At 36.6% G+C, this 26,811-nt stretch overlaps 1 protein-coding gene across 6 annotated transcripts in view; it reads right to left on the reverse strand.

Moving 5' to 3' along the window:
- Positions 1-26,805, reverse strand: part of ZNF438 (zinc finger protein 438) — a 52,941-nt gene extending 26,136 nt beyond the window's left edge. For 5 of the 6 annotated variants that reach the window (XM_039711034.1, XM_039711019.1, XM_039711026.1 and 2 more), the window contains exons 1-2: positions 24,991-26,805; positions 24,455-24,508 (exon numbers count right to left, since the gene is read on the reverse strand). The gene's annotated coding sequence lies outside the window, so the exon portion shown is untranslated. The remainder of the gene's footprint in view (positions 1-24,454; positions 24,509-24,990) is intronic. The other variant, XM_039711003.1, reaches the window with a different exon arrangement.
- Positions 26,806-26,811: the final 6 nt, after the last annotated feature.

Here is a 26,811-nt window from a genome sequence, read left to right on the forward strand (position 1 = left end):
AAAGTAAAATCTCTCTTAATGCCATAAAATAAGTTCTGTCATGCCTGTACTATTCCTTATGTTACCAGAGAATGAAAGGATAAATTGCATTATTCCTAAGAGGCAAAAATAGCAAGCAAACTGGAAAAAAAATCCCATACTGTAACTCAGTCTGTAAAGGAAGCAGAGCATATACATGTAATAATTTCAAAGCAATTTTCATAGGAAGATACCCACAGGTCTTTTATATGAAACAGGTGTCCTGACAGACACACTGAATATGAATATCAGTTGAACCCAATTAACCTAATTCGATGCTTGTCCATACTAAGACATTTATCTTAGATGTTACACAAAATCCTTTAGGATATTACAGAGAAAGCGATAAATAGGCTGTAAAGGTTATGACATTAATTTTACTGTCATCCTCATGCTTTAAGCAGACATCAAAACTAAAAACCTCATCCTCTGGGAAGGAAGAACTACCTGAAAGTAATTATAGGACTTATTATCATAACAGTATTAAACTAGACCACTATGACCCTAACCAAATTTATTTTTGGTACCTTTTGTTAAAAGAACAAAGCTTCTCAATGACAACTGCACCTTCTAATACAGTGTACATTAGTTCAGGCACTGGAAGAAAGCATTAAATCAAATCTTGTAACTTCATATTAAGCTTAATTATGAATTTTAATTTAAAACTAAGCATATAAAGAAATATTATGTAATTTAATTTCAGAACTAAAACACCCAGCTGAAAAGAAAAATTAAATACTTATTACAGTTTAGAAAAGACATTCTCCCAACAGAAGCCCATGAAATGCCCATTTGTATTTCAAAAGCAATTTTATTCACTTCATTTTTCACACCTGTTCTTTCACATACCATGCCATCTTGTAAATGAGTGCCATGCAAACAGTATTTTCCCATAATTTAGAAACTTTCCAACTGAAACCAAGTTCCCCAAGAAGCCTGAATGTATTGAATCAGTGCAGCTTCCAGGAAAGTTGGCAAAATCCATTGTTATATAAAGGCCAAGTTAGAGTTGAAATAAAAGATTAAAAAATTGAAGTTATGAAAAAATAGAGAGAAAGATAAAAATGACAGACACAATGACTGACTAGCGTAACACACAAAAGCATTTGTTCAAGCAAGTGTATCTGCCAAAAGCCTGCAGTGCTTGGCTACTTTATAAAATCAAGCACAAGGCATTAAGCCAATTTGTTTAAAAACTAAAAACACCTCAAAAATCCTAAACCCCAATAATCAAGCAACAGCTGATTTGCATTTCTGAAAATCTGCAACAATATTCTGCATTTCACTATTTACATCTTCAGTCTCAAACATCTGATTTACTCCATGTTTTCTATTTTTCGTATTTTTACATCAGGAGTTAATCCTGTATCAGATCCTAGTCTTCCCATTCTACACCCAAAGAGATATGCATGTAGTCACAAACAACAGTGTCTGAAATTGCTCACTGCTTGTGTTTCCATACTTAGATAATTCATCACGGAGAAATGCGTGTCCATGGCAGAATTCTTTTGGCTGAGCGCATTAGATGACTTCAGCAGAACCACAAAAAGAAAGAGAACAGTACAAACCCAGCAGAACCTAAAACCCAGGCTATTTTTAAACTTTTGGTCATCCTGTGAGATGGACCAGTCCGAGCGCATTTCCTGAACTTCAAGCCTTACATGCACCGAATGCCACAGTGGCAATCCTGGACAAAAATGCTTCCCTTCATACTCTGCTGGGTGATGTGGGGAATGGTTGGCTGGCAAGCCCACACTCTGCCCATCTGTCAGAGTGGAACTGTGCCTACACGACAGGTTCTATGCCACTTTCAGTAACATGTTGCTGAGAATAAAAGCTTATTTATGAAACAACATAGGGCAACATCAACGTTTGGCTTAAAATAGCAGGCAAATGAAAAATGATTGCTTTTCTTGAGCAGATAAGTCTTTTGAAATCAGCTTGAAGGTTTTTCACGTGTATGAATAAAGACTAGCACATACACTGCAAGAAATGAGGCTGTTCCACACATTTTCTACTATTGTGGACAAACTAGCATACAGTCTCACTAATTATTATTTTACAACTGTAACTATCTCCAAAAAAGCAAATTCAAGGACCTGCAAAAAAATGTATTAAAGTGAAATTTCTTAACAAGACACTGGGAGAAGAGAAGGCTAAAGAAGGTACAATATTGAGTCTTCATTTTATGAAATGTATGTGTATTAAAATAAAGTGTCCTGGAACAGTTTTTATGACTATAAATAACCCCAACTATTTTCCATTTAAGAAAACAACTCCATTCCAAAAAAATTGAAAAGAGCCCAGTCACCATTATGCCTAATATTAGCCAATTCATTGAATGTCAAAAAATAACTTTTTTTTTTCCAAATTTCCAATTTAAAAAGACAGATTGTCATATTATGTTTTCCTTAGTAAATCCCTTCTTGGTAGGAGTGCTCTGAATGCCACAAACTGGAGACCCATGTAAGTGCCATGTCTGGGTTAGACATCTTTGCCATTACTTTGTACTAAAAGGCCAAAGTTTCTGATTTAAAATACAATCTTGATTATTACTGGTGTGAATGTAACTGTGAAATGATGAATCAATACAAATTGGTAGATTTTGTTCTTGACTCTTAGGACAGCTAAAAAAATAGTTCTGGAAAATACAAATTTCATTTTTACAACATACTACATGAAATCTATGCTGTCCATAGTTCTTACAATTTAAATTCAAATTAACTTAGTATTTAAAACAAAACAAGAAACAGAAATGTGTACCATTCTTAGTGACTAATCTAGAATTCACTTTTAAAATTCAAACAACACAGTTCCTTCTACTCCTGTTCCTCCCCACTACGTTATGCTGGTTCTTAATTAAGCACTCATTTATTGCTTGGGTCCAAACTGCTTAGAAGCTTTGCTGGGATTCTCAGCAATGCAGTTTCATAAGACACAATCTGAGTATCTTACACTTCTGTTAGCAATATGTTAAGTCATTCATAGTGGAATTGCAGCACACCACTATGATTTTCAGTCTGTAATACCTAATTAAACTCTGAGACTTTTTTACTTTTGTTCGTAATTAATTACTGTTTTGATCTGGTAAGACCAGACTACATATTTATCTCTCACTGTGTACCTGCTGCTGTACATTAGCTTTCTTTTCAGATAAACAATATCACAAACACTAAAACAGCAATTTCATTGGAGTTACACTAAAACTTCACAGAACCAGACAAACATCTGTGGCTGTGTACACAGCTACTCACAAAATCATTCAGGTTGGCAGAAACTGCACAAGGTCATCCCGTCCAACTTCCCTGCTGCAAACAGGGTCAACACTGGCCTTACAGCTTTGTCTGGATGAGTCTTAAAAACATCAACAACTGCCTCTCAGAAATCATATTGTATTTACTAACTGACAGCAAAGGGTAGCCTGAAAATGACAGCAAAATTTGGTTTACATATATAGGACAGATTGTTCCATCAATTCCTATAACAATGCTCTTACCACACTTCAGAATTACCTAAGCCCCCCATATTTAATAATTAATCTATCAATTATGCTGATGGATTAAAGAGAATTTCAGTTATTGGCAGAGAATAAAGACATTTTATAATAAAATGCCATATATACTTTTTATTTTCTTATGAATAACCTGTTTTGACACTACAGAAGTCCAGATTATTTCAAAGAGCAGAACAAGGTTAACGTACAAAGGTACCAAACAAAATAATTAAAGAGGACTACAGGAAGGACCAAAAAGACCCATTTAGTTGTATTTTACTTGTTTGGTTGAGTTTTTTTTTAATCTTTCTATTACTATTAGTGTTACAGCAGTGTTACAACTTCCAGTGAAAGCTTTAGGATTCTGTTCATTTTAGACTACAGAAAGAACAAATCAGCTCTGCAATGCTGAAAGGAGAGCAAGTTCTGTTTAATTTGATAGTGCTAACATATTTTGGAGCTATTTGATACCTCAAAACATAACCACATGTACAAAAAATTTATTTGAATGTGTCAGATAACACAGCCCTAAAAATTCCACTAATAATCAGAGGATTAAGAGCTACATTCACCCGCACAATTTTGACTAAGTTTGAAATGTGATGCCAAATTCTTCACAGAATCACAGATGGCCCTGAAGTTTTGTAGAGACTAAACAAGAAATAGTCAATCACTTCTTCTATTTTGACTGAAGTATTTTGGGTTACTTCAACGCTAATCTGCATCTCTCTGATAAAACTTCCTGTGTCATTCAGGAAGGATTTTGTACAGGGTTTCATTATTTTCATATAGTCTGGGTATGTTGTTAATGTTCTACTTAGAAGAAAAACCAACAGCTGACAAAAAGAAAAAAAACACTCCAGGCTTTGCAAGGTGAATTGCTTTTGCAATTCTGACAAAAATAATGGAATTATTTCTGATTTTACAGCTGCAAACTTGAACACTGTACTCAATTTTGCCACGGTACCAAATAAGAGCATCATCCACAGCTGTTTCTTAAGAATTTCCATTACAAGTTTCTTAAAGAAAGCTACATTATACCATTTATAAAGTTTGTGCAGCAATATCCTCCATACTTCATAAAATGCAGTGTATGTTTTTAAGTTCAAAATATTGTAGTCACAGACCCAAAAAACCAAATATTCAAGAACTAACAAATAAAAATAAAAATTAAAAATAAAAAATAAAATAACATCCATTTACTATGACTGTGCCCAACCAAGCAATAAATGACCTAGGCCAAGATGTGATGTGCTTCCAAGAAGTTAAAATTCAAACTGCCTACCAATTGATGACTTTCTGTTAAAACTCCCTCTCAAAAGGGCTCACCTCTAACATGCATTCAAACTGCTAAGACAGAAGTTAAAGAAACAAAGACCAGGAAAATGGTATTAGCACCAAAAAACTAACACTGCCACATGCTTAAGACCACTAAAGCAAACCATATTCTAAGGCCTAACAAACAAAAAAAGTTCTTAATTTGAATTATACACCGAACTATTTAGTGACTTATGTTGAAGGAAGAAGCCTGTTTTCTTCAGCTGAACTCAAAAGCAAGTTCTAAGGTCTATTGAAGAAGTAGAATTCATTTCAGCACATGTAACTGTTGTGAGGCACAACTGGTCCTTGCAGATAGCCCTGTAGTAAAAAATATTCCAGGCAAGGAATCAGGTGTTGTAGTAAGAACTGGTTCACCTGTTTTGGTGCTACACTGATTCTGCCCCCAAACTCTGCCTCCAATACTGCCAGCCCAGACTGTTCCAAGGGCCAAGGATGGGCTTTTTCTGGATAGCTGAGTGTCTAGTACACTTCAAGAACAGATAGACTTTTAAAACTAGACAAGCAAATACAATAGTTGAATTTTTTTTTAACAACACCCAATATTAAAAACATTGCTTAACTATGAATTTTATCCTAGGTTTCCCAAACACGATCCTACTCACCAGGAAGGATCGTGTTTAACTGGTCATACCTAAAAATCTTGTAAAAATCTAATGACTAGCACAAGCAACTTCCATCTTAAGCAGCTTCCACCTGCCTCCCAAGCATATATTAAATTGTTCTACATTGGAAGAATCATCAAACATTAAGCTGACAAATTAGAACATAATCTCACTCATAAAACCCAGAGTTCCAAATTTAGTGCAAAAATTAAAAGGTCACATTTTATATAAGTTCTGTCACAGTGGGTGCCTTAAGTGTTAAAGAATATTGTGTAAATTTTATACTTGTAGATAAAAAGAATTCCCAACATGCAACCAATGCACTCAAAATTATCTTGCATAATTAAGGCAGTTCAACATCCACAGCTGAAGGTGTGAACTACAGCTCTGGAACCCTCACAAGAGCCGCAGCCAGGCAGTGACAGCCCAGCTGAGAGCTGAGCCCAGGCAGCAGAGGCAGCATCTGCCCTCCCTGTTGCTGCTGAGCCCAGACTAATTCACACAGACCACAGCAGAGAGGTTCAGCTGCTCACCCGCATTGTTTGCTTGGTCACATCCCTCTCATTCTCTGGGAAAGGACTGTCACCACTTTGATGGATTCTCCTGCATGGAATGTCCCAGTTCCCTGGCTGGGAGCTCCCAGAGCTCTGACCCAACTGAAAAAGCAACTGCTGGGTTGAAGTGACTAATGTGTCATTTACTTTAAGAACAATCAGAACATAAGAGAGTGTATTTGCTAGTCAATCTGGTATACATACATTTTTTAATACAAATAGTAGAACTTGAATAGACACAAACATTCCAGACATAGCCAGTTTTGGTGACATGTGTTATTGACTAGCATCAAGAAGTACACAAAATATCAGCTGATGTTCAAAACTGGTACACCATTCCTAGAAAATATACAGGACAACATATTCTATGACTTAGTTAAATTATTCTCTTTCTTGCAGTCTGTTCTTGTCTATCAGCACTGTGTTACTGATGAACCACACTTATTAAAAAAACTTTCACACAGTTAAAAATACAAAAAAAAAATCAAAATATAACCTGTCCTAGTTTACTGCCTTCACTCACTTAGCTTGTGTTGTTCTCATTGTGCAAATAATCCTTGCCAAAATAATTTTCGTTTTTGTATCCACCACCCTGTTTGTTGTTTGAAAAATGTTAAAGGCACAGAGCTTCAAAGACTATCGGACATTTTTAATGAAGTGTCCTTAAAACATGTTCATGGAGAAAAAATGTGAAATAAACATGTCAAAATTATTCCTGGATGCTGTCCAGCAACCAGCTGTGGCGTGCAGTCTGTGCTAACCCTGGGAACATTCTTCTTTCTCTATGGGCCTCCAGCTTTGTCTTCTGTTCCTACGGATATTTGTATTCCAAATGCATTCAGTTAAATCTCAAACTAAGCAAGACCAAACTGAATTAGTACTTCAAGAGGAAAACAATTAAGCATGACCAAGCTTTTAAAGCAACTAGGTTTTTTTTGGTTTGACACACAGTACCTTTGCATTAATTTACCATAAAAGCCATGCCATGGGATACCTACACTGCTTGAGTCATGTCAAGCCTTCAAATTCTAATACTGAAGTTCTGCTCACTTAGGGCAATTAAATAACCAAACATCTATTTTTTTAATAGCAGCACTAATTCCTACTTTATGTCCAAATCCAAACTTCGCTAGTCATGCTCAGGGTCTGTAGATTACAGCAGAGTTCTAATTATTTGAGACACTACTCAAGCATGCACAAAGAGAGTGAAAAAAAGGTGAAGGTCACAAAAGAAAGGCTAAGGAAAAAGTGGGCCTAATGCTCAGCACAGAAGGTGAACAAAGCCATGGAACTGGCTGAGGCACTGATAAAACATTACCAAGACTAGACGAAGATGCACCTGTACAAATCCACAGGATCAGAAGGATGCATTCAGTAGTGCTGAGAGAGCTGATCAGGGTCACCACAAGGATGCACTCTATCATCTTTTAAAAGTCATGGCATCAAGGGAGATTCCCAAAGACTGGAAAAAGGCACATAGCCATCTTCAAGAAAGGGAAGAGAGAGGATCTGGGGAACTACAGGCCAGTCAGTCTAATATCAGTTTACAGAAAGAAGTAACCCCACACAGCAGTACAATGTAGGTCTGACTTGCCCATTCTCATCAGCATTAATTATGCAATTCTCCTTTAAATCTTCACTGACACCATGCTACTATTGGCCTTTTCAAGGTGCACTTATTATACTTTCTAAATTTGGGCACATCAGTTCCACTTCACCTCCAGCCTTCTAAAATTTCTCCACTGTTCCATGATTTGTTAAAACTCAAAATGAATAATTCATACAGCTTCTAAGCTTTTTTTCTTTTTTAGTATCTGTAGGTGTCAGTGCAGCAGATTTAAAAACATTTAACATTAATAGTTGCTGGTACAGTGATAATACATTCTTCCCATCACTAATGATGGAGGTGGTGAGATGTAAAAGCATCATCCAGCCTCTTTCTGAATACAGAACAAAATATTTATTGAATATTTATGCCTTTCTCTGCACAGCAGAAATTTATCATCCTTGCCCAGTATTGGACTTCTATCACTACTAAGCTTTTGTACCCTTCAAGAACATCCTCTATATTTAAAGAACTCCATTGTACTCCACTGCCCACAGATTTTTATTAATAACTTTACCTCCTTAATCTCCTGTCTCCAAGCCATACAGTGCTTGCCATCATTAGCTCCCCATTCTTTAAAACTGTATTGCTTCTCTCCCTTCCTACCTTGTTTCAACCAAACAAATCATTTTTCCTAAGAGAAGAATTGTTCCGGGAGTTACTAAATGAACAAGTAGGTGTCAAGCAAGTCACATTTTTATGCTCAAGTACTCCTTGTTTTTTAGGCTTACTCTTCTTTTAAATATTAAAGCTGGAGGTATGTGCATGCTGAACTTGTTCTTGGCTCCCAACCTGCAATATTAGATCACAGCTCCTAACACACCTGCTCTATTTATTCTGCATGCCTCAGAAAGAAAAACCTGTACAGAAGACAACAGAGTGGCTTTTATTTGTTTGAAAACTGTCAAATAAATACATAGAATTATTTTTAAGCTTCAAAAATTGATTAGTGGCCAAGTGATTTATCAGCACAAGCTCCCAATACCTGCAACAGGCTGAATTCTCATAAATTTTCTTTACTGAATACAGAATGACTTTTAAGAAACTGCTCATCTTTCTAGGATCTGAATTACATTGATGAAAGTATCCAATATATTTTTTCAGACATAAACCACTAGCACAGTACTACTCTGCTTGTCTTCTGAATGCTGAGATCTGTTCAAGCAGGCAACAGAACATTTAATATACAAGATCTCAGAAAAGTCTGTAAGGTTTTGCTGTGACATTTCATTTTTAGAAGTTCTCTAGTGAACACTCATTAAACATGTTTTAACACACAAATTATTTCAGTCTGCTATAGTTTTCTTTACACAGCTGTGATTTGGTTTTCTTATCTATCATTTTGCTTTATCTCAAAAACTTTCACTAAATAGCAAAATATACAAGCCTGGACATAGAACATGATATCTTTTAAGATTTATATAAGGGTTTTAATATGGAAAGAACATTACAATACATATTTCTGTGAAAACAATAATATGCAGGGTTTTCTGCTTTGCTGCTTCCCTTGCAGCAAAGCAGAAAACCCTACATATTATTTCTACCACATTCACTTCTCTTCCACACAGTCATTCACCTTTCACTAGTAGTGAAATAATGTTACAAACTTTGTAGTTTTGAGATGTGCACTGGGTGCATGCCAACAATCTGCATCATCCTCTGTATCAAACATTGATTCATCCAGCTCAACTACTTCTTTTTAGGGCACTGGAAGGGAGGAGGGGAGATTAAAAATAATGGTGATAACTGCCTAAGACATTTTGCACTTTTCTTCTAAGCTATTTCTGATCTGTGTGAATTCACTTGCTGCATGCAGGCTTCATGGCCCATACCATGTAAATGTCAATGATCATGCCACAAGTCAGAACTGAATTAACCTTAGAAATGAAACACAAAATTGCAGTGACAAAGAGTTCCCTTCAAACCCACAGTCCTGTGATGAATCTAAAAAATAAGTATTTCAATTGATGACAGTTATCTTCAAAGATAAATAAGTATATATTTTTTCAGTATTTCTGGCTATATACTTATTTAATTTGCAAGTATTTTTAAAACTGTTGACTGCAATAGCTGCAGCACCTATGGTATTTAAGTATCATGAAAAATCACAGACTGGAATTTAAATTCATTTTATATAGATGTAAGAATTGAGCTTAGTTTTCTGAAATGTTAAGTTTGGGATGGCAATTTTAGAAGAAGCCTCCAATAAGTAAAAAATTTAGACAATATGTATACATCTACCAGATGACAAAACATAAAATTACTTTGAGCATGAGAGCAGATGACTAGAACAGAACTCTTTCTATAGAGGAGAAACACATATATAATAAGGATACAGTGTACCCTGTTTCCTAACATCTTTCAAATTGGTAAATGCCTTGTAAGGTTCTCTATTTGCACGACTGTTAATCTAAAACCATAAAATTAAAACTACTTTAAAACACAGAATCACAGAATATCCTGAGTTGGAAGGGACCTACAATGAGCATTGAGTCCAACTCCTGGCCCTGCACAGCACCCCCAGAGAGTCACACCATGTGCATGAGAGCATTGTACAAACACTTCTTGAATTCCTTTGGGCTTGCTATTGTGACCACTGCCCTGGGGAGCCTGTCCCAGTGCCCAGCCATCCTCGGGGTGAAGAACCTTTTCTGGATATCCAGCCTAAATCTCCCCTGACACAACTTCAGGCCATTCCCTCATGTCCTGTCACTGGTCACCAGAGAAGAGATCAGTGCCTGTTGTGTCATGGAGGGTTTAGGCTGAGTATTAGAAAAGGTTCTTCATCCAGAGGGTGGTTGGGTTGGAACAGGCTCTCCAGGGAAATGTTCACAGCACCAGCCTGACAGAGTTCAAGTAGTATTTGGACAATGCTCTCAGGCACAGAGTGTGACTCTCGAGGCTGCTCTGTGAAGGCTCAAGAGCTGGACTTTGATGATCCTTGTGGGACCCTTCCAACTCGGGATATTCTACGGTTCTTTCTACGCACCAATGGCAAACTACATAATTCATCAACATTTTAGCAGTACTTAAGAATCTATCATATAGAGTTCAAGTCAAGAAAGCCGTGGAGATAAATGTGCCCTTAAAAATCCAGTCAAGAGGCGCTCTGTGACTAAACAGCTTGTGAACACTGAAAGTGAGAAACCACTGCATCTGAAAACAAAGCGACTTCAGTTCTACCAAATGTGCTATTACACCGGATGTGTGTTACATTTGTTTACATGTTACTTTTTATAGCCAGTTTCAAACTGTGGAACTTAAGCTATTCTTAGATAAGTAAAATGAATTAATTACTATCAAATCCTAGACATATTTACGCATTTTGTCACAACAGTAATTTACATGTCCTTCCTAAGAGAGAACAACTCTGAATATAAAAATACATTTGACTACATTGTCTGAAAGCTGAAAAGCTCCCCTAATTCAAATCATTCCTTATTTCTACAGCAGCTTGTTAAAAATTGAGTTTCTTTCTCTGCACTAAACACTCTTAAGGTTAGGTCCAATTCTTCTCTGCATCACAGCTATACGCATCACCTTGACTCTAGTATATTACAGACATCGAAGTCCACAAGAGTTTTATGTTAAGTCACTAGATCAACATGGACACACACACAGAGGATAAAGAGAACCAGCTTACATCCTGTAACATGACTTCTATACAAAAAGCAAGAGGCAATTCACATAGACTCTGAAACCACAAATTTTTCATGGAAGAAAATTCATTACAACTCAGGGTACTTTCCACCACGAAGGTGAAATTCATAATAGAGAGTCTGGTCAGTTACATTCTAAGTATTTTACAAAATAAATGCAAAACAGGTTACCTTTAATTACAAAGTAGCAAGTAATTATTCTCTGCCTTCAGCTAAGCAGAATCAAAATTAAACAGATAAAATGAATGGCAAGATGAACTATACATCCTGTTAGATGGAAAACAGAACTCAGGAGAGCTTGCCTCTCAACTAACCCTAAATTCATCAGAGTTTTCATAATATATAGTCAAAAGTCAGCTGTTTTGGAAAAAAAAATGTTTAAACAAAGTATTACCCTGCTGCACAGAAGCCTGTCATGCTTGCAATACGTTGAACACGTACCCAAGTGGATATGCAAAAGGTAAACCCACTTCATACAAAGTGTCCTAACAAATCTCAAGTACCTGAAGATGACAAGCAGGCCACAATAAAATGACTGTGTAACTGGAAATTACAAGCAGCATCTTTTTCTGAGTAGTTATACTCACCTAGTGCTTCATGGATTTTTTATGCAACTATTGTACAAGTACTTTATGCCAGGACTGGATTTCTCTGTGTTGAATAATACCCCATAAGAACATCTGGGTTCAACAACAATAATAGACAGATCTGACAGCCCTGTTCCCAGTTACATGATGGAGTATGCAATTAAGAACTGGGCAGCATACTGACTGCATTCCAGTTGTAACTAAGGTGTCACATTTAAGACTTCCTGAAAAGATTAAAGACATTTTCATTAAAATATATTCTTCCTATCGTTCACTAGCATAGCAGCACAGTCAACAACACACATGCCAACTGTTCTAATTTCTATTTATATAGTAAAGTACAGGCATTTGAGTGCATGAGAAAAAAAGAACTAAGAAAAGGGCTCCAAAATTTATTATCTACAAACCATTTTCTTCCAGGTATAATCATATAATCCCATTGAGCTCACAGTTACACATTCACAAGACTTCAGTCAGTCAGTTACTGGGAAGAATTCTGAATAACAGTGTTGCAACTACAATATTATAGCTAAACAAAACAGAATGACTTGCAGCCTGAGAATTTCACAAAGCAGCCAATTAAATGTACAAGTTAGTAAGACTAGGATTATGACAGAAAAGTTACCTGCAACAGAATAATAAGATAATGAGATAATGAGATAATGAGACTCTTAACTGAAGCATCAAAATTCAGGCAACTTCTTGAACCAATAGAGCACAGAACCTCTAATTACTTTCTCTGACATTGTCAGTAACAAAAAAAACCCAAAACAAAGCAACCCAACATTCACCAGTGTCAATGTATCAGCACATTACAACTCCTCAACCCTACAAAAACCCTGCCATCACAACCTTTCATCTTTCTTGGCACTGTGAGAAAACAGCATAAAGGTCATGGAAAACACACTTCACTCACATTCTTACAGGTGTCTCCTGCACATAAAAGCTGAAGAGCAGCACAGAAAACCTTTTGGTGCCTTTGCAGAACAGAACACTTCAGTTCCCACACCTCTGAAGTCAACACTTTTCAGTAGTATACAGTCACTTCTACTTAAAAACAAAATAATACCTTGGGTTTAGTTTATGTACTAACATTGAAAATAAGAAGAAACACAGGGTAACTGAACTATTTAAGAAACACAGAACTGAGTAAGATTCTGGGGTTTTTCTTTTTTTTTATTTTAATATGCTGCTACTGCAAAGAATTCAAAAGAAAAGATTCCTGAAGGCTCAGCTAAGTAGTTCTACATTCAAACAAGCTTAAAAAGATTTGCCAATTATATGGTGAAAAGTAAGAAGCTACAGTCAAAATCAGTCTTTTTTTATATCATAACCTATTTTCCAAATGTATTAAGAAGAAATAATCTTCAGTGTGAACTCACAGTAATTCAACCAAGATTCAGCAAATTCTAAACCCACACACTTGATTTGTGATGTATTTTGGCTGCTAAGTCTGACTCTAAAAGACTGATGTGCTACCTTATTTTTATTTTTTAAAAGATTTCTCTTGGGATTGCACAGCAAAGGAATGAGTATGTAGCCTATCTTACACAGGAAGGAGAGATTTTTATCCTCAAAAACAGGAGGTTCGCCCACATGATCACCTGGGACAAACTTGGCCAGTGCAAGCAGGCTAGAAGGTTATAGGAGCCTGGGAATGTTTAACATCAAGAAAGTAATTACAGCCCAGCAAGATCAGAAGGAATTACACAGGAAATGTGAACAGTAACCCTTTCCTGCCAAAAAAAATAATGAAAAAGTGAGCTTTCAGCTGCCAGACTATAAGGCTGCACAAACCAATTGCAACATGCAGGAATGGAAAAAACACTATATATTACTAGGCTATAAATTCCCAATGTTGTGATAAAGCCACACCTCCATGAAAAGAACAAAACCCCTGGTCTTTCTTCTTGCCATGTATATGCAGTATAATTAAAGCCCAGAAGAAACATGAAAAGGTTGCAAACATCACACAAGAATGGTCAGTTGTCTCTTCTGGAATTTTCTTTTAAATTTATGCTGACCAAACAGTGTTCCATTTAGAAGATGGTGAAATATCTTGCTCTTATTTAGTCAAGAAAATCTCTGTCCAAAATATGTAGGGCATTATTCAAGCAAGAATGCTAACTCTCTCAGCTACCTGTTCCATAAAAATTAATCTCCCAAATTCTGAAATAAACCCCATAACTCAGCAAAATGGGCTCAAAGTACTCCACGTATTTGCTGGTGAAACAATTTCTGTTCTCCAGGGACATGGGGGAATTTGAGTGACCTGACTGTAGTTCAGCCTAGTTAGAAAGCCTTCAGGTGTGATATTGGAAAGTGAACAGTGATCACACGCCTGTCCTTCACACAGAACTGGGATCCATTTTAGTGAGACAAGATTTTTTTTCCTAAGCTACTCAATAAAGAAAATAGCATTCCTTCAGATCTACCAAGACCTAATGCTGTACATAACCCCAGTCAGATAAGAGATGAGCAATAAAGCAATCAAGCACTAGTGTTTTTATTAATTTATTTATTAAAATTACCATAAATATATCCTCATTAAATAAAAATAAGCTCCCCTAAAAGGAGTTCTAGTATATCTGCTCTACTGAAAAATGAAATTAAAATATACTTTTACAATTTAAAAAAAGAACCAGTGAATTATCTTATTTGAGCAACACACTTCTTTAGCTGTTCTTAAAACTACAAATCAGAACAGCATCATGACACATTGCAGTGCCAAAACCAGGGTATCACTTTAGCTTCTTTTCTTCCAGCCTTGTGACTCAGGTGTTTCTCTCTACCTTCCTTTACTACTAAAGCCTTTCTTTTCTCATCTCTTCTGTTGGATTCCATTTTGTTTCCTTTTCCTTGCCTTCACATCTAAGGTGAGTGGGATTTTGCAATCACTAAAGCCACATGCACAACAAATTCCTGCACAGCTGAAGTCTACTCAGCTACCTGCTCAGTGGACTCTCTAAATAAATAAAATCAAGGGGCAAAAAAAGAAGAAAATACAAAAGCAGCACACAAGAATTTAAACTATGGGCATGCAAATAGGGCAGAGACAGAGCAGTAAAGATGCAACAAGGACAAGAAGTAATTGCTGACATTACAGCCTGTACAAGTTACCATAATTCCCACACTTCAGGAGATAAAACTGAAACATGAAACAATTATATTTTATTTCACTGAGATGGAAGCTGAAAAGAGACAAGCACTGCGACCTCACTCTGGAGACAAATGGAAAGTTCCACCTTCTCCTGCACTAAACTTAATCCCACTTCTGAGGGTTGGTGATTTGCAAAAATAAACTGAACTAGCTTTCCCAGTCAATACACGTTCTTCAAAGATTAAAGTCACTTCTCCTAAATTTGTCTGTCTCCACAGCAGATTAAAGATTTAGCAGTACAATATTCATACAAGATGTTAGGCCCAAAAGAACTGTAGTAGTGGATGAGCCACTAGCTTTTCAATAGCTATAAATGCAACAAGAATCTATCTACATGAAGCATATAACACTGTGTTCTGTTTGTTCATTGGTCAGAAAAAAAAATTTCAATATTGTCGCAAGATATTCTGTTTTCAAAGGACTTGTACGTGTAAAGTAAAAATACTCCCAGTGATACTGTGTGGTTTTTTCAGTTCAATGTGTTTAAAACCACAGCCTATTTTCAGCCAGGTGAGCTGACTGAAGTCTGTCAGAAGCCAGGAGCTGCCTACAAGGGCTATTACTGTGCAAATGCGTTGGTGGCAACAGCCATGGGAAGGGTTCCCTGTACCTCCCCAGCGTAGGCAGCACGTCAGAAACTGAGCATTCCTCCCAACACATGAATTTGCAACTGACTCATCTGCTGCACCTGAAGCAGCACTGTGGCTCCCAACACTGGGCACTGCAGAGGATTCCTTTGCAAATTGACATTTTCCACCTGGCCACATCTGCTCTTTGTGAAACCTCTGTAGAACTTGTATCTGAAAACTGGCAGTGATCCTTGTAAACCCCTTTCAACTCAGGATCTTCCATGTTTCTAGTGCACCACTGCAAGTAATGCTCTTTAATTGGGAGGTTACTGGCATTCACCTTATTTCTAGAAGGAAATGTAATCAACTTTAAAATCCTTAAAGTAAAAAATGTCGTATTTTGGGCCTGTGGAACCACTTTGTAATGAAAAAGTGAATTCCAAAGATACTAGTTTTGAAAATTACTATGCTTCTAAATACAGTTATTTGTAATATGACTAGATCTCAACAAAAATTTAAAACTTCCTCTTTTGGGGACATCTACCATCAGCCAACATAACACAAGTTAATATTCCCACCCAGTGCCTTCCTTACTGCAAGTATACACATTAAACATTTTATCCTTCCCAATCCAGAGCAGCTTTCTAAAGATAATTACCAAAAACTGAATTATCAGGTAACTATACCACTGACACACAAGTCTTGGAGACAGAGAGGCCAGTAAAGAAAACCTGAAACCATTCTCTGCAAATATCCTCCATCAGGCAAGCATGGCTGTTCTCTCTTAATCATTACTAACGTCTATGAATTCTTTAGGTTTATCTATTAATTTTGCAATTATTAATAAATATTTTGAAAATGGTCTTTCTAGTGTTTCATGTTTGAAATAATATGAAGATAATTTAAATAAATCACTTTCATTACTGAAAACTTCAAAACATAATTCCACTTTGACAAAAAAAACTCACATGCCCAAATTAATTACATCTCTCATCACTGAAACCCCTCAGGGTTAAATAAGGCTCAGGATACTTAGCCTCTCCTATTCCCCTGATAGAATACTTGCAATAATCTATAGGCACAGTCCACTTTACGAATTCTTTTTTACTTTTTGTTTTCTAGGGGAAAGATGCTTTACAAATTCTTAGATATTACCATCAATACATTATTCTTTTTTCTTGACTTGCATTTTTGATGATGGTCAAATTAAAACCCATTATTCCACAACCTGTATAACGAAGATTTTATAGTTTTTGATTTTTTTGCTTTTTCAAAATGAACAGCTTCCTGGAACAGGAAGATACCCAAAACAAACCAGTTGTATATTCAGCAGTTCCCATCAATTTTGTTAGCATTATTATTAATCTAAGGAATTTTTATGCTTCTCAAAAGTTGATCAGCTAAATCTTTCAAAGGCATCTACATTTCTGTAAGTGTAGAATAATTTTTAAATGGAAAAGAAAAGCAAGTTTGGTCTGCTTTAATCTTGAACATGAACAAAACTTGCTTTCAAAACTGAACAGAAATTTCACTTTCCAATAAACAGCAATGTTTTACACCAAATATTTGAAGATTTTTAGATGGAAAAACACCTTCAAAAAGGTTTCAAAACTTTTGCAGTGAATTAGATCAATTATACCTTAATAACACCCTAGACCAGCTCTTCTCACAATACCCAGCTATCTTCAAACCATGCTAGTACATTAATGCAGGTTTGAGGCTTGCATGAAATTATTAAATAGAAATAAAACAGTTACAACGTTGTTCTAGCCTAAACACTCTACAGTTTCATGCTTCTTTTGAAACAAAATCTTATAATGCAAAAGAAATCTTACAAACACTTAATTACTTAAATCCTCCAGAACACAGTCTTTAAATACAGAATCCACAACATAACATTTTTCTAACTTTTTTAATGTAGTCACGAGGTCTTTCTGACACAAAGAAATTTGGCAGCCAGGTGAAAAATAGCTGTAAGAAATTAACTTCAGGGCAAACGAAAATTATGTTAATTAAACACACCAAAACTGTTAGTTTGACCAGCACTCCTTAGGCAGTACACGCTCTAAACTGGTCAGAGGTGAAAAATCCTGCACTGGACAAGACTAACTCAGTGTCTGAATAACCCTCCTAGCAGCTGTTGTCAAACGCGGCTTCCTTATCATTTAGGAAATCCAAAAGGCATCACTCAATCCTCCTGGAGCAGCTCTGACCACAGTTATCTCCAGGCCTGTCACTTTCAAGTCACTGAAATTAGCTGTCTAACCAAGAAACTCAACATGCTACAGCCAAGGGGCAAGTTAGTCCTGTGTTCTTTTAGCACTGCACTGACATTTTTCTTCAGCAAAAGACGTGGCAAGATTTGTTCTCAAACCTGAACAGCAGCACACTTTACTCAGGACTTTGTAAAGCAGAACAGAGCATGTACATTATATAACTTACACATATGATGCTTCTGTCAACTCACCCCACTATACTAACTGCTTTTTAAAATAAAGTCAGACTTCATATTCTTACTAAATGCACAATAACATACATTAGTTTTATTGCAAATATCATCTCTCCAGCAAATTATAAGAGCTAGAAAAGAGTTCAGCTTCATCACCAGAACAGAAGACCCAAAGCAGGAGTCAATGTGGTTTACTAAAACACTAATACAAGATCAGTGAGTACCATCTCAAGGAAAAGTAGATTTATTACTGTCCTCCCCTCCAGATCACTGTGTAAATAAAACTTGTTCCTCACAGACAAAAAAAAAATTCCTCCAGAAATTATCAAGTACATCATTCTACACATACAACACCAGAGAATAGGCACAATTTTTAAATACAGCAACATGCAATCAAAATTATATAAATATTATGTAAATTACATAGTATTTATGTTTTTATAAACTATACTGTGGCAATATATACTGTTGCAGTGTGAGTAGATGATGAATGAAAAACAAAGATGTGAGAAAGAAAGAGAAACAAGCAAGCAGTCAGGCTGCTAACTAACAAACTATAACAGGTATTTTCAGAAAAGGCCCTTAAAAAGGTAAGATTTAAAGAAAGAAGCCACCACTGATTTTTGGAGCATTGTGGTAATCTATAAAAGTGAAAAGAAATAATCCAAAGCAAGAAACTCCTCCAGGATCCCACATACATCTGGGACCCACCTGATTATGTAAAGAATGGCAACATGTAGTGGTGGCTTTTAAATGCATATTTTTCAAGTAGTGACAATCCAGAATAGCAAAGTTTACTTTTCAGTGTTCCAACCCTAAATAATGTTTAAAAGTTGACTGTTACTTTAGACTTATCATCCCTGGCAGAGTAGCTTTCAGTTACTGAAGTTTTTCTGCCTTGACAGGGGAATTCCATTTCTAGGATTCACACAGAGAAAATGCTTCAGTAGAAATCGTGGCTATTCTAAGCCAGGAAAATGTCCCACAGATTGCTAAACTACCATTGTTCAGGCAAGTTCCCTGTAATTAAGGTATCAATTATAATTTCACAGGCATGTTTTATTTTATAAATAAACTCTGTTTCCACAATTTGAGCTGTGGGAAAGAATGTCTGCGTCAGTGCATGAATCCTTGCAGCACGGCAAGTTTTGAACAGAATACCAGCTCTAAATGTTCTAATATGGATTCTAGCATGGAAAAAAATAGGAGGAAGACTTCCCTCTCACCCCCAAATTCCCACAAGACTTCTGAATTTTTTTATTCCTGTTATGGCACCTCCGTGACATCTGCTCTTTGCTGCTCTAGAGCCAAATACAACAAATTTAACTCAATCTGCTGCTAAACACACCAAAAGTAAAAACTGCAGCCTGCACTAAATGGAGAGAAAAGGACATTTAAGTGGGAATGAGAAAAAGCCAATTCTGCACTCTTTTCCTGTTGAACACTGCTTCTGATGCTTTTATCACAGAGTTTTATATTTGAGTTTGATAGAGACTGAAAGCAAACAGTTTCTAGGACTTGAACCATGCCAAGAGAAAAGACTGGCAAAGCGACAAGCATGCTCATTTAATTAAGATACCCCCACTGCTATTTTTATGACTTTTTACATACTTGCTGGGAGTTGGCAGGCTGACACAGAAGGCCAGCGTTAGCTCATTTCATCCTCCCAAAATATTCCATCACTCTAGGTACAGAACAAACTTGTGTACTGACTCAAATTAAATTACTGCAGGAACACCAACTTAATGCACGAGCCCAGGCAATAGAAAAATCAAAGCTGAACAGAACAGTGTCTCACAAGTAGCAAGTCACAAAAACAACTGGCCTACACAAATTCTTTCCAATTTCATGAGGACCCTGATTTTAATCCCCAAAACCTCTTCTCCAATATCCACATCTACAAAAGAAACAAAGTAAATCAGTGCATCCTACTAAGGGAACCAGACAAATTACCTAGTGGGTATCTCACCTAGATATAACCCAATACAGGGAAAGAGAACAAATTAGTGAGATGCTGTAACTCTCCCATAAACAAAATAGGGATAGACTTCATTCCTTTACTCACACCATCAACACATGGTTTTTAGATGAACTTTATTAAAAAATCATGAAGGAAAAATAATTTTGCAAGTGACAAAAAGATGAGGGATTATATTATTTCAGGAGAAAAGGTAACCTGAGCCTGTGTAAATATTCTTGCACTCTAACTTACCCAATTTCTATCAGAATTTTTCTAAATTAAAATTATCCTTAGACTGCAGAGCTCAGTCTTACCAGTTTATTAAGAAATAGATCCTCTCCAGTTTCCTTTCTCACTCTGACACCTTAATTTCAAAGAATGTCCCATTACTCTTATAGCATGAACCAACAAAACAAGTTTCAAACAATTCATCTTCTGTGTACTTGTGTTATACTTATCTATATTCACTGCCTTTCAAAGGCTAAAAAATCTCTTTGTTTTCCAATTTCTCTTTATAAAAGCAAATTTCCATCCCCACAGATTCCTTTTTTAGACTCTTCCCTGATTCCCTTCTTCTCTACATCCTTTTTAGAGGCACCCAGCACCACATCCATTTTGATGGCATGCTGTATGAGAGTAACATACTGATTTTTACCACAGCATTTTATACACCATCACACTTTGTTTAGTTTGATTGCAAGTATGAACACAGTATCAGAAGTAAAGAGAAGAAACAAGATTTTTAACACACAGTCCTCTACTTTGAGTATGTGGCATTACTACCATGCCAAGACATCATTTGGGGCCAGGCAGTCTTTGCTTTTTTGTCCTTCAGCATAATTTCTTCTTTGTATCTCACCCATTACAGACTGCAAATTTTTGTCATTTGCCTATCAGGGTACCCTTCCAGAAAGAAAATCACTGGTTTACAAGAGAACACAAACACACACTAAGCAAAGGTAACTGCCCAGGACTGTTTGCTTTTAGGTCTTCAGTGAGGACCCAAGCATGCTTCAGCACCAAAAACAAGACAGTAAAAAATACAGCACACCTGCCCTTTGAAAAATAAAGACTGTAATAAAAGATAACTCATACTGTATGAAAGACAAGAATATTCTGCATCCCACTTATTGTACTTGAACTATGGAAAATATATAACATCTCTGAATTAATTTACTAAATTCCAAAAAATATAACAGATACTGCATTGGCCCTTACAAAGTACAATCCAGCCAAACTACAAAAAAGTTTCCAAAAACACACTGCATTACATTTATAATTTGAAGATTTGAAATTACAACAGTCTATCACGATTTTTCTCTGGAAGCTAAAAAAAACCAAGAGAATCTATATGACTTTTTTTTTTTTCAATCATGAACAATATTGTAAAGTTTGGTTAATATTGCCATTTAGGGAAAAACATAATAGAGCGATTGACCTGACTCTGTTCTTAAACACTCTGCTAAAAGAACAAACTATTTGTGAAAATAACAAAAACCAGCTGAAGGCATTTGGGTGGTCTCCATTTGAGTCCTGTAATATAGAACAGGTCCTTTTTTCTAAATCCAATACTGATTTGTTTTCCTGCTTCAGTAAAGCCTCAAAATCTGTTGATGACAAAAGCTACACAACCTACTGAACATCCGTATTATTTTACTGGCAGGCTGCTAACTTCCAAGTGCTCGATTCATCACACACTGAGTAGCACACTGATATACACAACAGAACTATGCCGATTTCTATAGACTGATCCTTTCTAATTCCTTAACAGTATTTTGAGGGGTAGTATAGTAGTATCTTTATGACACTGCACATAATTAGCAGAGACCAGCGTTGGGTAGTTCAGCTTTACTGCCCTGCTTCCTAAAAGCATGGTCTATCTTAGTTCTTCACCAGCAGTTCTGTTTTCATTGAGCTGAAGAAGAGCAAACACTGTCAGAACTTCATGTCTTGGTGTATGTAGCACTCTTTGAAAAGACAGCCTGACATAAGTCTGAGATTACACACCCTCACAATCAGCAGACTGTAGTCTCCCTTAGGGAGGCCAACCAGTCATGGCCAAAACAAATCCACCAAAATTACATTCTATGTCATTTAGCTGAAGACTGAAGTGTGCTCAAAACTATAAAAATCAGTAACATTTTTTGTAAAATCCCTATTTTCTACAATTCATCCCAAATAGCCACAAACATACATATAAGAGAAGTAGCAAAGAAGCACAGGTATAATGCAATGACAGGCAATGACATCAGTCTAAGCTGTAATTTGTCACCATACACCATTTCATAGTTTTGGTCCAAGAGAAAGATCCTTTGAAGAAGAGACACAGTCCTTTGCAATTGTCCTTAACAGCTGAATAATGCACCAAAAATTAAGACAATGCACCTTTGAGGGGTTTTTTGATTTGGTTTCTGCTTTGGGGTCATGTAAAACCATTAAGTAATTCCTACAGATATTTCAGCATTCAGCTACTGGTAACAAAGGGCTTCATGAAAAAGACTGAGTATGGGAACACAGCTCTGACTGCTCTGCCACCCACACTTGAACAAAAAAATATTCCCTGGAACTGTAACTTACAACCAAGCTAATAACCCAAACCAGTTTCAGTGATAGATCTTAGTAAGTCTCCCAGGAGTTGTTTCTTTCCCCACAACTCCTTTACCTATCAAACAAATTTTCCAAGCTGCTTTTCCATCTCTTTAGCACCTGCTCCTCCTGGCAAATAACCAAGTGAGCCACAGGAATACTCCTGTCTCCCCAGTGACTCTTCAGCAGGGCTGAGACAGCCCAGCTCTGAAGCTCGCCACATGACCTCTTCTTGGCATTAACCATGACACTTTTTCTAAACCACAATCCTGGGTTTAGACTTTCTGAAAAACAATAAACTGCTAAGCCACAGAATGAAACATGATGCATACACAGAAATTAACATCCTATAGCAGCCTCTAAAAGTAAAAATCACACTTCAAAAAAAAAGCATGTTTATGATTCAATACTCCATAATTTTACTCTTTATATGATTCCATGAAAAAAAATCTCATTATTCTAAAAAAAAAAAAAAAGTTTAACCATAAATGACCACAATGCATTACAATTCTGAAAGATGGACTGAGCTATTGATTACATTCTTTCCTTTCCATCTGTGCAACAATTCAAGGTAAACTAACAGCTAAGCACTAAACTTCTTCTGGTATGAGGACATCAGCCAGCCTCCCTTCAAGCAAGGCTTTCAGTACTGTACAGCCTTCAAAAAGATGCAAAGGGGAAAAGAACAGCTCACAGTTTAGGTAAGGAAAACATTCTTTCCTAAAATGGTAAAAGACTGAAGTAATAAAGCGAAGACAATCTTTCCTTAAGTGATGCCCTTTCACATCCTTGTTCAATACAAGTACAGTTCTACCACAGTGAGGTTTATGGTATTTTGATATGATCCTGATATTAACTGGAAGAGTTATCAGATTACAGCACATTGCTACACAAACCATGCTAACTTTCATACAACATTCAATTACACCATAAATACTAATGAAATCAGTCCTTTAAAAAAAGTAATGCTTGAATACTACTGACACTAAGTTTCATCAGCCAATTAGGGACAAACCAATACCAGCAAATACAGTACTATAATATAATAAGTCAAAGACACAATTAGCAAATATCACACTTGGTGATATTTAAATAGGATGGTTTTGACCCAGTTGTTCTGTGATTTCATGAGGTGACAAGACCAACAGTCACAGAGCAAATACAATAGAAACACAACAGCATTCTCAAAATGCCATTTTAAGCTGGCAGTAACAACCTCTTTATTACATCAGCACAAGAAAGAATGAAATTTAAAAAACAATCCACAACTTTTTATTTTTGAAATTAGAAAATCAAACTATTTTTTAGATTAAAATAAAGATCTCAGTCACATAATTTAATGGTGGTTACATTGTAAAGAAGTCTGTAACTCATTTAACTTTGACAGCAACATGCGAATACACTCCATGAGAAAGGGCTCAGTTATTACTCAAGCAGCACTGTTTCTCTTATTTGCCAATGTTAGTCTTGTAAAAATATATGGTCATGTTTTAAATTTGTTTTTAAAAAATCTTTTTAAGTAAAGCATGTCCTGGATCTCTGTAAGTGAATTAAAATGTCAACACGAAGTATGAAGTCTTAGCAAATAAGGCACATGTCTTGTCTTGACTGCAAATAAGGATGAGCATCAAAACACACTTTACTGCTGCTGAACCACTAATATCTTTTATGGAAATTATGAAAACAATTAGTTTCAATGGAGTACAAGCCCAATGGAGTCGACCCTCAATGACCTTAAAGAATTTTAAATGGGCAAATAAACAGCAACTCAAACACAAAGGTAAAACATGTCTTTGTACTTAGATGGACACAGAATCAAAATCTAAAATACTCTGCAAAGATATTAACTGCAATCTTTCAACATACCCACCTTATTCGTCCTGCTGCTGCTATGACCAATGAAACATTTCATCCATCTTAATTCCTATTTCAAGGAAACAAAAAACAAACAAAACCAGAAAGTTCCAATATCTCAGGAAATACATTTAGCAAAGGACAAATCATATTTAATAGAAAAGACAAACATTTTAGGAAGTAGTGAATACACAAGAATTCTAATAAAACATGTTTACACACAATACAACAGCATCTCCTCTGAGGTATACCATACATTAACAGGACTTTAGAGATTACAATAATAAATATCTGAATAAATATTGCTAAAATAACTGATGAAAGCTCATACATTTCTGATTTTTCCATGCACTTTTAAAACTCTGAAGTTTCTTTAATTGCAACTCCAGCAATACTTCCAGTCAGCTTCCAATCCAAGTTCTACATTCAACACTTGGCTATTTCACTTTGACCTGACACCATCTACCTCCTTAGGTGCAAATAAATACATAAAACCATCACCAGTTTCATACAGACATTTAAAACAATAAACCACTTCTATAAATGTTTTACCTGTGCACATAAAAATGCTTCAAACAGTCCAAGTCACTGATGAAGAACACTCCTCCCACCTAGCACAACATAATCCTTGAACCTGTACATCAAAAACATATGTGTGACAATCATTACAAATTTCTAAGGCTTCAGTGAGAAAGTCAGAAATATCTCATATATGCTCTCCCTGTCATTGCTAGTTCTGATATTCTCACTCACAAATGAGATGCAGGAAACATAAGAAACCAGTATTTTCTCCATTAAATGCTTTTAGAAACACTTCAATTACAACTTCAGCTACACCACAATCTAGTTCTTTAACAGCCTGCCCAAAAGCTAAAAGCATTTGCATAGTGCTGGGTTTCTTCTCATTCTCCAGTTATCATTACCTAAGAATATCTTTATAATTAAATACTAAGAACATTAGTTCATTAGGAAAAATATTTTAAATATATGACTTGTCATACACTTTATTTCTCCCTTTTCCTTTCTGTCTTTTGACAGACTCTAAATTGGAAAAAATCCAATTCTTCTAGCTACTGAAGCAGAAGAAAAACATGCACTCATCCCTGATGTATTTTGCTTTACATAAAATTAACTTTGAAAAATATTAACTTAACTATCACTAAAAAAAATAGCTACAATCAAGTCATTGAAAAAAACAAACAAAAGAACAACAGCTCAGTATTTTGATGGCTAAATAGTTCTGTGAGGAAAAAAACTGCACATAAACTACTGTGATCCAAGGGAACTGTGCATTTACCCTGTATTATCCTCCTCTTTCCTTTTTATTAAGGAATAATAACATGAAAGACCACTTTTAATGGCATATTACAGGTCCAAATAAATTATTACAAGAAAATTCAAGACTATAATTAGCTTAACCATACAGCATTTAAGGGCTAGGCTGTTGACTGAGACTTTAACACACATTAAAAAGCTTCAACAACAGTTATGTTGGAGAAGAAAGGAAGTGAGCACAAGACATACCACATCAATTTTAATTTAGGTACAGAACTACATAAATCTTTTAACAGAGCATGACTTTTGGGCAAAATAAATTGAAACAAGTCAATCTTTCATGTTGTTTCATATGTGCCACGTTGTAGACATTTGCAGTCTTTTGAAAACTCTTTTATGTGGTTTTAAAATGCCTCCCTCCTTATATTATCTGTGCCAGACACATCTGATCGCTTGGAACCTGGGATGTGCTCCTGATGTCATTATTAAAAGTTCCAATGGATTCATAAGGCGACAGGCCTCAGTGAGTTACACACAAACACTACACCCACTTAGCGCATCCATTCCTGCGGCCACAGGACAAAGCGCCTCTGGCCGTCAGTTCCTTCCAAACCGTAAGGAGAGGACTGCGCATCGCATTTGTACTTTTATGGAAGCAGCAGCAGCAGCAGCAAGGTTATTATGAAACATCGCCGAGGCCTCGGAGTCCAGCGCTGGGCGCACAGCTGTGACTCACGCTGGCAGGGAGCGCGCAGGAGCCAAACGCGGCCACAGAACCGGAGGCACCCGCTGCCACCCCTCACACAGGTCACGCTGCACGGCCACCACAGGAAAAAGCGTGAGCTGTACAAGCAAACATCGTGACTTGTAGGAACCGGCCACACGCGGCCTTTCTGCAGGTCTTTATTGTAACATCAGAACCGGCAATGGCAGTCACGCCCTCCCGCAGTCTCCGCACTGGCGGGGACTTCTACTGACACCCCGGGCCGGGCTGTGGCACCCCCGGCCGGGGCTCGGGTGGCCGCGCTGGCTCCGGGCTCACACGGCGCCCCGGCCGAGCACCGCAGGCCCCGCACCGCCGCTCCCGGGAGCCGGGCG

The sequence above is a fragment of the Passer montanus genome, unplaced genomic scaffold (genome assembly GCF_014805655.1).
Source record: "Passer montanus isolate IOZ18808 unplaced genomic scaffold, ASM1480565v1 scaffold10, whole genome shotgun sequence".
NCBI lineage: Eukaryota > Metazoa > Chordata > Aves > Passeriformes > Passeridae > Passer > Passer montanus.